The sequence below is a fragment of the Ailuropoda melanoleuca genome, chromosome 8 (genome assembly GCF_002007445.2).
Source record: "Ailuropoda melanoleuca isolate Jingjing chromosome 8, ASM200744v2, whole genome shotgun sequence".
In the NCBI taxonomy this organism is placed as follows: Eukaryota; Metazoa; Chordata; class Mammalia; order Carnivora; family Ursidae; genus Ailuropoda; species Ailuropoda melanoleuca.
Window position 1 is genome coordinate 117,210,461 of NC_048225.1, and position 13,394 is coordinate 117,223,854.

The following is a 13,394-nucleotide window of genomic DNA, read 5'->3' on the forward strand; positions in this document are numbered from 1 at the left end:
TTGTTAAAAATACCCCAGCACCATCCTCGTTTCAGAAAAAGCAGCGCAGTTGTGGCCAATGTTGATGTTGCCGAAGAAGCCAGCAAATCAAGCCACAGAGATTCCGGTCCAGCCGTGCAAGGAACTGGGAGAAACTTCTGCCCCTGGAAAGCCTTTCTGGGCATCTAGTTCTCAGGGACATGGGAATATGCCTTAGGGCCTTTGTGGGGGACCGTCCAACCTCTTTGCTGCAAAAAATCTCAAAAAAGGAGAAACAAAATGTAAATACATGTGGGGTTCATCCCACTGACTCTCAGCCCGCTTCTCTCCAGCAGCTCTCTCCTACCACATGCAAATGAAAACCAGAAGCATAGACTTTCTTCAAGAAAGAGCGAAAGCTCCAGGCTTACCCATCACCTATCATCTTAACACTACCCTAATTCTTCCCGAAATGAAGCATGACAGTTGAATGTGCCAGCAGCGTTACCCTGCCCTGACCTTGGCAGCATGGAAAGAGCACCATTTTCCCACTGATCCGAGAGTCACTATTTGAATAATTACTCCAGATAATCACTACAAATAAACTTTCTCTCTATAATAGTAGCTATTCCACTCTGGCTTTAATGTTATTCACCTTCTTCCAAATAAACATCATTTCCCAATGCCTGGAAAGTTCCAATCTTGTTCCAAATTTACATATTACTTTTCCATTATCTCAGGGCAGCAATAATAATAATACTAACAGTTACAACATCTTCCTTCTCCTGGAAGAATCCTGGCCACTTCTTGCACTTTTCTGGTCTGGAATTCTCTTATGGGCTTATTTTTTCTTTCTCCTCCTCCTCCTTAGTGGAAAATGTTACTTCTAGCTGCTGGATTTAATTTAATTTAATTTAATTACAGCATTTTCCACACATGCCCACAGGCTCTTGGTAATAGTTGCATTTTTAATAAATCTAATATATAATAATGACTTTGTTTTTAATTTTCCACTGAGAGTTGGATCCTAGGTTGAATACAGAGCTCCAGACAGGGGCGTCTGGTTCACTCCATGCGATTAGGTTTCAGGGAACCGAGGGGCTCCTAATTGAAAAATGGCTGCTCCTTCACCCTCAATTCTCACACACCTGTGTTTAATGTCCTCAGCAAACATCCAATAGGATGTGAAATGACCAGTCGTTTCAGTCAAAATGATCAAATAGGTTGTGCAGGCATCCCTCAGGCTGGACAATGAAAGGCAAAGAGAGGTGTGTAGACAGTTCCTGGCCAAGACCGTCTTGCACAACCATTTTGTGAGCAGGACCCCTCGATAGAAGCCTTTACTGAGGGACCTGCTGCTCTCCACCTGTAGCCCCGTCACCGGGCCAATTCAGAGATGTCATCAAATACAATCTAACCAAAAGATGACTCCTATGACCATTGATCTCTCCTTTACAAAGACCATTCTATAACCATTGTAATGTTCATTGACTGACTGTTGGTCCAAGCTCGGTTAACTCAACTATATGGTAAATTGACAAAGCTTAGGGTCTTTCTTTCCTTGTCCTCCTCTCCTATCCTAAGTGCTCAGTAGAGAGCACAACACCACAACATGTTCTTGATAATTTGGGGGATACTTTTCTTGGGTGCTCACCGTGCCTCGGACACCATTCTAAGCATGTTACCATACTGCTTCTATGAGTTTCTCATGCTGTTGTCCCCATTCTGTAGATGAGGAAATGGAGACCTACAGAGTCTAGACAGCTTGCTCAAGCTCACCCTGCTAGTCAATGGCAGAAACTTCCAGCTGCATCGTCTAAGCTGTTCACCACCAGGCTGTCCTGACCAACTAGAGCCCAGTACAGCAAAATCTGTAGCAAAGCAATGGGAAAGTCCTCTACTTGCTTCATCAATTGAGCGCCCTCTCAAGGTCAAGCATCACAGACCAATGCTCTCCTAGCCAGTAACTGAGATCTGCCCACAGAAAACTTTGCTACGGATTCCAAGCAGCTCTGAGAAAACTGGACAAGCAGGACGAGCCAGACTGAAAAGCTTGAAATAGTCCTTCTCACATGCCCAGTGCAGGGGGACAGTTTTCAAAAAGATGGTATGGGGGGGAAGTTCCACCATGGTGTCCCAGCAACCTTCCACGTATCCCCCAGGCGATGCAGGCAAAGGCTTGAACCACAGATCTCCTGAGTCATCTCAAAATGTCTCTTGCTTTTCCCAGAACGTTCGCAAGCACATGGGAGGCCCAAGGGGGGCTGATGTGAGGCCTCTGCCCGCTCACCTCAGAACCGCCTCCCAGGTTCTGGTGAGGTATGGAGTCCTTGGCATTCCTCTCCACAGCAGAAATGTGAAATATAAATCTCCACAGCCGCCATTTAGGATTGGCTCTTCGGCAATGAGGGATCCATGAGTCACGGTGTGGATATCCAACCCCTTTGTCTGCGTTGCCCTTTCCGGTGCCCTTGAGGACCCCAGGGAACTGCACACCTGTTGTTCCTTTTGTTGTATATGTACGTAATAAATGGTCTGAATCTGAAGGTGGCTTGTTTCCTCTTCAGCAGCCTAATCAGTCCGGCCTTGGCCTTACATCGTGTCTTGTGTGTGTGTGACAAACTGTCCCATCAAAAAGCTCACCTACTCAGACAATGTGATGAAAATGAACCAGAGAGAATATGTTTAAATAAGAAAGCTCTCATTTCAACAGACGTGTAAACTGATACCTCCCAAAATGTATATATATTTATCAAACACACACACATTTCTATTAAAAACTTCCCTGAGAGAAATAAAAAAAGTTGCTAATCTGGGAGCATTTGCCTCTATTTGTCTTCTGTTGAGCAAGCTAGTGGTGACTTGGGAAAATAAAAGCAAATGCATTCAGTTTAACAAAAATTAATATTTATTTTCTATAAACAAGCCCAGTAGAATTCTCAGTGGGCACATATTTCCACATCAGACCTTAAAATTAATTATCAATTCTGAATTTCAGGATGCTAAGATGTGTCTGAGGCTGGATCCCATTTACTCATCAGGTCTCATATGGGCCATAACAATAAAAAGAAGGCAGGGAACTCCCTGTTATATGGCAGGATTTGAGAATGAACTGTTCTGGTTAATAAATACAAAGATTGCCAATTTTCAAATAGTTATGTTCAAAGAATTATGTGGAAACAGTATTAACATTAAAAGTACCACAAACTTATTTTAAACCACTTTTGATGATTCAAGAGTCACTTACAAGACAAAGGAAATGAATAATTACTAAGTGATCTAATTACTAAAGAATACAGGAAAAACAACAACAACAAAAAAGTAGAGGAGACAATCCCTGTCCTAAAGACCCAGACACTCTGTTGGAGACAAGATGTTCCCTAATCGCACTAGAAAACAAGGCAACGACATCAAGGGCCTCAGACCGCCCTCTGGGAAAACCAGTTCTCCTGTGTCAGATCGACAAGGGGCGGGGAAGATCACCTGTTGAAGGAATGACAACCACACTTTGACTTTTTAAGTTTTTTCAAGTGCCTTCCCATTTCACTAAATGGATCAGCTGCTACAAATCCCAGGTATAATCAGCTTTGTGGACAGTGTATACAAAGGAAAGTGAAATCACTCCCTTCTGCAAAATATAAATGTGTCTGACACACCTAATCTCACTGGTACACTCACACACACAAAGTTACTACAAAGTCATCAACCTTTCCAGTTGGACTGCTAAACTCTGTTTTATTAAGAATGATGTCATGCGCTATTCCTTCGTTTCTTTAAAAAAAAAAAAAAAACCTACACAAATTCTATCCTTCTTTCCCCATAGAAGCACCTAACCATAAAGATAGTCTTCAGACTGCAGCCATTTGAAACTCATCCAGGAGGTTTCAAGTACACCAGGGAGACGGCCACAGAGGGGAGGAGGGACACGGAGGCTAATGAGAGTAGTTCTCGTTAGGAAGCCTTTCGGTCTGAAGGCACTCTGGCAAGCACCTCACAAACATCTCATGTCATCTCATTTCACAACCAGCTCAAGGCATAGAGTTCATGCCCATTTAGGGATTGGGAAGCTAGGCCGGACGGTGGAGGAACTGGCCAAGATCACAGTGGAATGTTCACACCGTGGCTGACATCTCTTGCCCTGTGTCCAGCCGCCGTGCACCGGTACCCAGAGCCCAGCAAGCAGTCTGCGGACTGCAGATGTGGCCCGGTCTTCAGGCAGGCGGTCACCACCTCTGAGCTCATAACTCTCACGGCGGGACAAGGGGGCCTGACGTGGGGAGAATCAGCGACAGGGAGACCTGTGAGAGACAGGTGGCTCCCAGGGACCTGCCTGTTTCTCCCTCCCACTAAACTGCTAACACTTTGGGGCACCTGAGTGGCTCAGTCAGTGAAGCGTCTGCCTTCGGCTCAGATCATGATCTCGAGGTCCCAGGATCGAGTCCCACATCAGGCTCCCTGCTCAGGGGGGGAGTCTGCTTCTCCCTGTCCCTCTCTGCTACTCCCCCCAACTCGTACGCTCTCTCAAATAAATAAATAAATAACCTTTAAAAAGAAAAAAACGTTAACACTTTTAAGGACAGATGTCCTGTCTACCTAATTATCATCCCCCAGGTTCGTGGGATGCTGCTCCGGGCCCCAGGGGGCGGGACAGGTTTATCGAATGAGTCGGAACACAAGCGGCTGTAACCAAAGCATGGCTTTATCCGCTTCCCCGTTGCCTCCACAAACCTGCCCAATCACCAAGTCCTTCCTCCGCCCCCAGATGACAACCTGGGGAGGTCCCACAGCTTCCCCAAGCACTCTTAGAAAATATAAGGTGTAACTGATAAGCATCCAGCACCAGTCCAGATGAAAATTACGTCCACATTCCTGTGCAGTGGGAAAATTGTCCCCCTCCTCCTGGCCCCCCAGCCCAGGTGTAATCACTGAGGCCATCAGGGAGGAGGAGGTACTTCCTGTCGTTGGTCTACCTCTCAATTTGGCACCTGCTATTCCTCTAGTATTGGGCCCAGAAGACACGAGAAGAGGAAGCATACAAAACAGTCACATTTACCAGGCACCGTTCTACAGTCAGCATCCAGCATACCCTTTTTCATTGATTTTTGTGGGTTCTTTATTTTTTAAAAAGATTTTATTAATTGAGAGGGAGAGAGAGAATGAAAAAGCACGCGTGAGCGCACAGGCAGGGGGAGGGGGAGGGACGGAGAATCTCAAGCAGACTCCGCCGTGACCACGGAGCCCGACTCGGGGCTTGATCTCATGACCCTGAGATCACGACCTGAGTGGAAACCAAGAGTCAGATGCTTCACCGACTGAACCACCCAGGTGCCCCTTTATGAGTTCGTTAAAGGCCTCTCCTTAGTAAGGGCCATGCTTCTCCTGCTGCTGTCCCTCTATGATGCGTCACGGGCCTGGGGTCGCTAGCACTCAACCTGTCTGTGCAGGAGGTTCCCCCGGGAGGGTGCCCGCAGAAAAAGTCCCCGGCATTGACGCCACCCTGGGCCCCAGAAAACCTGCCCATTTTCCCAGTGTTTGTGCAGACTGAAGCTATTCCCAGCACATCTCTGTCTCCCACCACGCAGGTGCAGATCCAGCCTCAGCCTGCTGACTTCAGACTTCCCCAGGAGGGGTAGTAACCTTGCCTTTCATTTTCTGTTGTCTGGTGCTTGGACATCCGAGCACTTCCTGACCCTTGAGAGACGGCGCCTCCTAGGGTTAGCCAGTTCCTAGAAGTTGTGAACAATTTACCTGTGAGGGCACATGTCACTCGCAAACCAATGGTTCTAGAGCCCATATCCTCACACACATCCTCTATCGGGCCCTTTGCCTCCTGACCACTGCCCTAATCACTCCCGGACCGGGTACCAATCCAGTAGGGACAGCCCCTAGGCCCAGAGCCCACTGAAATTGTTCATACAGGCTAATTCTGAATCTGCTTGCTCTGCATCACCATTCCTTCCTGCAGAAACCATAATAAAGCCTCTTACCCATAGTTTGTCCCTCTGCCTGTTGACTGTCCTGGTGCTTCGCTCTGTGTACGCACCCCCGTGGTGTGGCATGGCCTGCTCCTCCTGGGAACTGTGAGTAACAACCTATCTTTTTAATGACAAGAGGCTCCCGATCTGCTGGCCTTACTATACCTCACTTTTACTATCAATACATTCTATTTTATACAGGAGGGCATCAAACACCAGACCCTACCTTTCCCAAGCTCCTGGGAACATTTACTCAGCCCTCTGAGGCCATGTGCTTGGCTTACATTGCAAGGACTCACGTTCCACCCACGCCAGTGGGGAGGAGAAGGGCCAGGAAACAACCCTCACCAGAGGAATCCATGCCCTCCAGGCTCTCTCTGAACAACTTCCAACGTCTTTCATAACCTTGAGGGGAGTGATGAGTGAAAGGTAACAGAATCATGTTGACAGTCCTTCACACGTTCCATGTGGGTGGTATGCCACCCTTGAAACCATTATCAGCTCTGGGCATCAGCTAAACTAGACGCAGAAAGAGTCCCATTTGAAAATCCCCTCACATAGGCCTCCTGGATCCATGGGTCTCTCCATGGAGACTTTGGAAGTTGTCAAAGTTGTGTCTAGAAGGAGCGTCAGTCATCATCAGCGAAAAACTCACTCTCATTTCACACAGGAGGAAACAGAAGCCTACAGTAAGTGAAGTTTTTTTGTTCTGAAGCCGCATAGGAAATTAAAGAGAAGGAAGCATAAAGAATGAAAAGGATAGGGGCGCCTGGCTGGCTCAGTCAGTTGAACGTCCGATTCTTGATTTCGGCTCAGGTCATGACCTCAGGGTGGTGACGCTGAGCCCCACATCAGGCTCTGCAATCAGCACAGAGTCTGCTTAAGACCTCTCTCCCTCTCCCTCTGCCCCTTCTCTCTCTCTCTCTCTATCTCTCTCATAAAGAATAAATCTTAAAAAAAAAAAAAGGGAGAAAATAAATCAAAGCAAAACAAAATAATCCAATGGCAGCAATAATAAAAGTCTCACCTAAAAGCTGGTCACATGCCAATATATCAAGGTAGATGTCAGCTTCACTGAGGAGGGGCCCAGTTTCTGTGTTCCAACACACCCCGGTGCCCATGTCACTGTGACCCTGTGTTGTCACTGTTCCCTGCTCCTTGTCTCCTCCCTAGACCCTGAGGCGCTTGAGGACAAGATCCGACTTGGCTTCAAAAATCCATCAAAAATTACTTCCATAGTCAAGAGCCAGGAATAGAAAATATGAATAAGGTATGGTTCCTGTCCTCATAGATCTTACAATCTAATTTCAACAGGTGGAGGATGAAGGGGGGGTGAAAATAATTTCATTATAAAACAATAAAAGTAATCATTGCAGGAGGCCCAAGATCATATAAAAGTGTAAGAGGATAGCCCAACAGGCAGGGGAGGTCTTCCGGCAGAATGAAAGCTTTGTCTTGAAGGACGAAGAGGAATTAACATGTATCACTTGGAAGGAAGGGATGACAGAAGGGGGCTTGCTGCAGGAGGCAGGGCCTACGCCTAAGGTCATGCTATGCGCCCAGAAGCACCAATCATTCGGTCTCCTAGAGAGTCAAGTTCACGGCCAGGAGCAATGGAAACCAGGCTAAGAGGCAGCCTGGATAGAGGAAGGGAGTGGTGGGTCACACGAAAGAGCTTCCATTTACTTAAAGTGAAGATCACAGAGAGTCACGAAAGGCCAGGATGTGAGGGAGAGTTTTGCAGGTGCTCAGAGAGAGAGCAGCAGGAATAGGGATTTGAAGAGAGTGCTACCGATTGGAACACATCTGCTCGAGTGTAGAGCCCCGACAAGCTATGCTTTTCTAAATGTATCAAGTCAAATTCCCATTCTCTGTCCCACTTCATTTAGCTCCATGGATTCTAGAACCTGCAAAACCGATTTGATCTATGAGGCTTTAATTAAGGCAATCTCTGATGAACCAGGCCAACTGGTTACCCTGGCAACGTTGCTTATGTTGAGATTACTCCAACCAAGTGTTGTACGTCAGCCTCCTGACGGCACCAAAACATAACCGGGGAGGAGAACTCTTTACTGAGTGGACATCTGATTTTCTATGTGGTGAAAAGAAAATGTTTTTAATTACTAACTATAGTGTCTCCTCCTCTAAAATATTATGAAGGTTTAATCCAGGAAGTTCAAACTGGCCTATATTGATTTCATTACATTCCACAGGAATGGATTTAGGGAATAATTGTACTCAGCGGTGGAAAAGAAAAAAGTGTGCAGGCCCGAAAATCCAAACCCCGTCGGCCAACAGGCAATTGGTTTACAGAATGCAAATGTCTTAGGAGGCATCCCCATGGAAATCATTTTCCCTTCTCCACTCTGAATTAGTCCTTTGGAGCTTTAAAACTTAAAATCAGAAGTTTCCTTTCACCAGGGGTCAGCCCTGGAAAATTGCTCCCTCCCCCATCAAACATATATCCCCTTTTGGGATTCCCAAGCTGAAGCTGATTTCCTGAATTTACCAAATGCTTATTCTCATTACTGTTTCATGTCCTCTAATTGAGGAAATTCTCTCTTTCCAAAGGTGTAACTATTTCCAACAAGACCCCACTGTTTCTCTACAAGCAGCATGCCAGGAGAATTACAACTATCTATTTCAATACTTTCTTCTTCCTGCCAGCCAAGGGAAGGGGCTTCACCAACATCATCCCCTCCCTCAATCAAGATTTATTTATTTCCACGTCATCACAGGAACCAACAGAGAATAGCCTGCTGATTCCCTTGGAGCAAGAGGCTTGCAGGCGAAAGTTTTAAATTACTGTTATTTATTCCTCCTTCCATCTATTATAAGACATCTCCGCAACGATACCTATCTGTCTCCTCACCCACCCAAGTAAATAAATTCACTTGGGGCCAAGGGGTGGGGATGGAGGGGGGGCGGTAAGCCATTGTAAAAGAATGCCAAAGAATCAAAACAGTAATCTAAAGCGAGCAGAGGCTTCTGGACTGGTGTCATAACTGCAAATATTATTATCTTATTAGATCTGTACAGAAAACACCATGCTTAAGCAAAAGAAAAGTTCAGCGTTAAGATGACTTCCCCACCGTTGTACAGCTAGAAAGTAGCAAATTACGGAGCTACAGGCTTGCAGTCTTGAAGCTGCCTGACTCCACCCCAGTGCTCTTTCCAGTGTGTCCGCCACGCCAGAGAGGAAGTGACTATCTCCCGTGCTAAGATCTGATTGGACCCAGGGCTGCGTTACAACAAAGTATGGCCATCAAGAGTTAGCAAAAGCTGGCATAGATACAGAGAAAAGGGAACCTTTGTGCACTGCGGTTGGATTGTAAATTTCCACTATGGAGGGTCCTCAAAAAATTAAAAAGAAAACTACCATATGATCCAGAAATTCCACTTCTGAAAATATATCCAAAGGAAATTAAAACACCAACTCAAAAAGCTATCTCTGCCTCCCCATGTTCACAGAGGCATTACTTACAATAGTTAAGACACGGAAACAACCTAAGTATCCATCGATAGATGAAAGGATAAAGAAGATGTGGTATGTGTATATATATATGTGGGAATATTATTAGCTACAAAAAAATGAGGCAACCCTACCATTTGCAACAACATGGATGGACCTTGAAGGCATTATGCTAAGTGAAATCAGTCAGAGAAAGACAAATACTATATGATCTCGCTTGTATGTGGAATCGAAAGCTCATAAAAAAAGAAATCAGCTTTGTGATTACCAGAAGGGAAGCGTGGAGGGGAGGAGAACTAGAGGAACGTGGTCAAAAGGTACGAGCTTCCAGTTATAAGTAAACACTAGGGATGGAATGTACAACACGATGACTGCAGCTCACACCGCTAAATGGTACACGGGGCGTTGTTAAAAGAGGAAATCCTAAGAGTTCTCATCACGAGGAGAATAAATTCTTCTAATTTTCTTCTTCCTTTCTTTGTATGGTACCTATATGAGATGATGGATGTCAACTAAAACTGTTGCGATAATCATTTCACAATATATGTAAATCAAGCCATCACGCTGTGTGCCTTAAACGTATACAGTGATGTACGTCAATTATTTCTCAATAAAACTTTTCAGATACAGTCCTTAATAATCAGTGCTATTAGAATTATGTGAACGCCAGGTTTATAAAAACCATCCCAGCCGTTGTACCCTAGGATACTACTAAATAAATCCTTCCGAAGCTGAGAGGCAACCTCCTATAGCACTATTTCTCTATTCAAATAATTTCACTGACATCCCATTTCCCAACGATAAAGTGAAGTGCAAATTCCTTGGTGGGTATCAAAGCCTTTCGTTTTGAAACAGGGACTTCGGGCACTGAATCCCTATGGGTTCTTCCGGTTCACTAAGCTGGAGCAGATGGTGGTAGACCAGAGGGCAGATTTAAGCAATCTGCTCTACCATTGTTGAACCTGAATGATAGGTACCTTCTGGGTACTTCTGGTATGTAGAGAATTTTACCGTAATACAAAACATTTTTTTAAAATTACACTTTTAGAATACAATGTTTCCCACACTTCAGGTTCTGTGGAACGAACGCCTTTACAGCTTTGGCCAGCTCCTAGTTGTATTATTATATGATATCACACATAATATTTTCCTTATATTGACTTTAAACTGATCCACAGTTTTAATAAAACTTGTGATAATACTAATATCCATGAAACCCTAGGTTTAATGATATCATTTTCTAATACACATGAAAATCAATATATAACTATCAAAATAAAAATATTTCTACATATGCCATCAACATCATTCATACCAACAACGGTATACCAATCCTGCTTTGGGAAATACCAATAGGAGAAAAGTGTTGAGCCTTGGCCCTTCCTTATCAAGAATATCAAGTAGTTGGGACAGCTGCCCGGCTTAGTTGGTAAACCATGTGACTCTTGATCTCAGGGTTGAAAGTTCGAGCCCCACATTAGGTGTAGAGATTACTTAAAAATAAAATCTTTAAAAAAAGAAAAAAAGAGCATCAAGTAGTTCTTTTACATTGAAACAAAAGGGGTGTGGAGGAGAGTAAGTACTGCCTTTGTAACGTCTGAGTGTGACCACGCTGAGAAAGTTCTTGAATGCCACTCCGCTCTGGCAATTTCTCAGTTATTCCAGGTTTTTCATGACCTCAGCAGTTTTAAGGAGTACTGGTCAGGTAATTTTTAGAATATACCTCAATATGGGATCATTGGATGTTTTAATCCTAGTTAGATGTGGGTTATGGGCTTCAGGGAATGAGGTCCCTTTGTCATTACACGGGGGGTATATGATGACAATACGACATCACCAGGGGTGTTCACCTTGATCATTTTGGTTAAGGTTTCTCTACGGTAAAGTTACTATTTTTCCTTTTCTATATTCTGTGCATTGAAAAGGAGTCACTATGTCCACCCAGCCCACACTTGATTGGGGGTGTAAGGGTGCAGGGGGATTAAGCTCCATTTCCCAGGGGAAAGAATGGCTACATATATTATTCGGAATTCTTCTGTAAGGAAGATTTCTCTCCTCTATTATTTATTTGTCCAATTATTTCTAGCAGTATGCACTCATGCATAGTTTTTTTATACTTTGGGTTACAATTCAATATTATATGTATTTTTTAATTACTCAAATTGTTCCAGCTTTGGCCATCAGGAGCTCTTTCGGGTTGGTGTTTGTGTCCCTTTGACAAGCCTCTATCCTTTTGCTTTTTGAGCACTTCTCTATTTCCTACCACTACAAGATTCTCCAGGTAAATCTTATATTTTCCGTACTTTATTCCCAGAATCAGCCATTTCTCCAAGGAAGCCTTGTTCGTTTTATCGGAGAACAGTATTTAGAAAACAAGATCTGGGGGCTCTGTGTGCTTATGCTCCTGGAGTGTCACTCCTTCTAGACCAAAAGGCTTTCTTTTAAAACATAAATAAGAGAGAGGGATGGGGATGAGAGATGACAAACAGTCACCAGGTGTTTGTCATGCTGCAGTAATGGGCCGAGCAGTGCTTTATATTCTCGCTCCTCTGGGAAAACAAAATAAATCCATAGATTAGTTAATTGGGAGGGAGAGTGAAGGTAGATGACCCAGAGGATGCCAGAATTTGAGAGAAATAGAAGATGAAGCAGTGGGACAAGCCATGGATGACAATTCATCCCAGTTTGCTGAGTACAGGCCTGCTATATGCCCATTACTCCAGTGTCATTATCAATAGCACCCATTTCACTTTCAGAAGGGTCCCAATTTGAACAATAACTAATCTGGTCACCCTCGAAACTGCCTTGAGGATAAGGTCATGGTGGATAAATCACTGATGAAAAATTGAGGGTGTTTTGCTATGTCAAGCAATGTAACCATTCCTTTTATATCTCTTCTGGAAATTTCCATGAAGATTTAAACCATTTTCCCAATATTCTTTGGATTTCAAACACGTTTCTTTTTTTTTTTTTTTTAAGTTTTTTTTTATTTATTCGACAGAGATAGAGACAGCCAGCGAGAGAGGGAACACAAGCAGGCGGATTGGGAGAGGAAGAAGCAGGCTCATAGCGGAGGAACCTGATGTGGGGCTAGATCCCATAACGCCGGGATCACGCCCTGAGCGGAAGGCAGACGCCCAACCGCTGTGCCACCCAGGAGCCCCTCAAACACGTTTCTGTTAAACTTTCTGGCACCCAACTGGCCTCCCTGGGCAATGACCTCCAAAGAGGTCAAGAGTATCCATCCGAGCTTTTCCGTCTGGGCTGCCGACATGCCATCCAGACTGAGAAAGTCCCGGAAACTTCGGGGCCACGTGAGCCACGGCCACGGCCGCATCGGCAAGCACCGGAAGCACCCAGGAGGCCGGGGTAATGCTGGTGGCATGCATCACCACAGGATCAACTTCGACAAATATCACCCAGGTTACTTTGGAAAAGTTGGTATGAGACATTACCACTTAAAGAGGAACCAGAGCTTCTGCCCAACTGTCAACCTTGANCCAAAAAAAAAAAAAAAAAAGAGTATCCATCTGAAAAGCCCATTGTTTTCTAAGTCAATGAACCCAACATCTTTGCTCAGTTTATCATCTCTGAGCTGCTCCCACCTAAGGCCCCTTTGGTGCCCTAAGGGCAAATACTATAAATGGAAAGGAAAAAACTTACCTTCTAATAATCTTCTCTTACCCTCAAAATCCTCCTTGAGCCTGCCTTATGGATTGCGTGTTCACCTTCTGGCCATGCCTTCCTCCCCAGTGCGTCCTTGCCATCCCTCAAGGCGCCATCTTGAAGGACACAGATAGAGTGGGGTGTAAGCTGAACTCCATCCTCTACAATTCAGATTTTGAAAATTGGAACTGATGTTTACACAGCAAAAAATGTTTTCCCCTTACATGAGAAAGTCAGAGAAAATCATACGATGTAATTTGAAAACTCTGGTTGTCCACCCAACAAGGAAAACTTCCAGTATTTCCTGGCAACCGCAGTATGCA

General features: G+C 44.6%; 1 long non-coding RNA gene across 1 annotated transcript in view; it reads right to left on the bottom strand.

The window, feature by feature from the left end:
• LOC109489755 overlaps positions 1 to 13,182 on the bottom strand; it is a 45,297-nt gene extending 32,115 nt beyond the window's left edge. The window contains exon 1 of the long non-coding RNA XR_002142862.2: positions 13,069 to 13,182. This is a non-coding gene — a long non-coding RNA (uncharacterized LOC109489755). The remainder of the gene's footprint in view (positions 1 to 13,068) is intronic.
• Between the last annotated feature and the right edge of the window lie 212 nt (positions 13,183 to 13,394).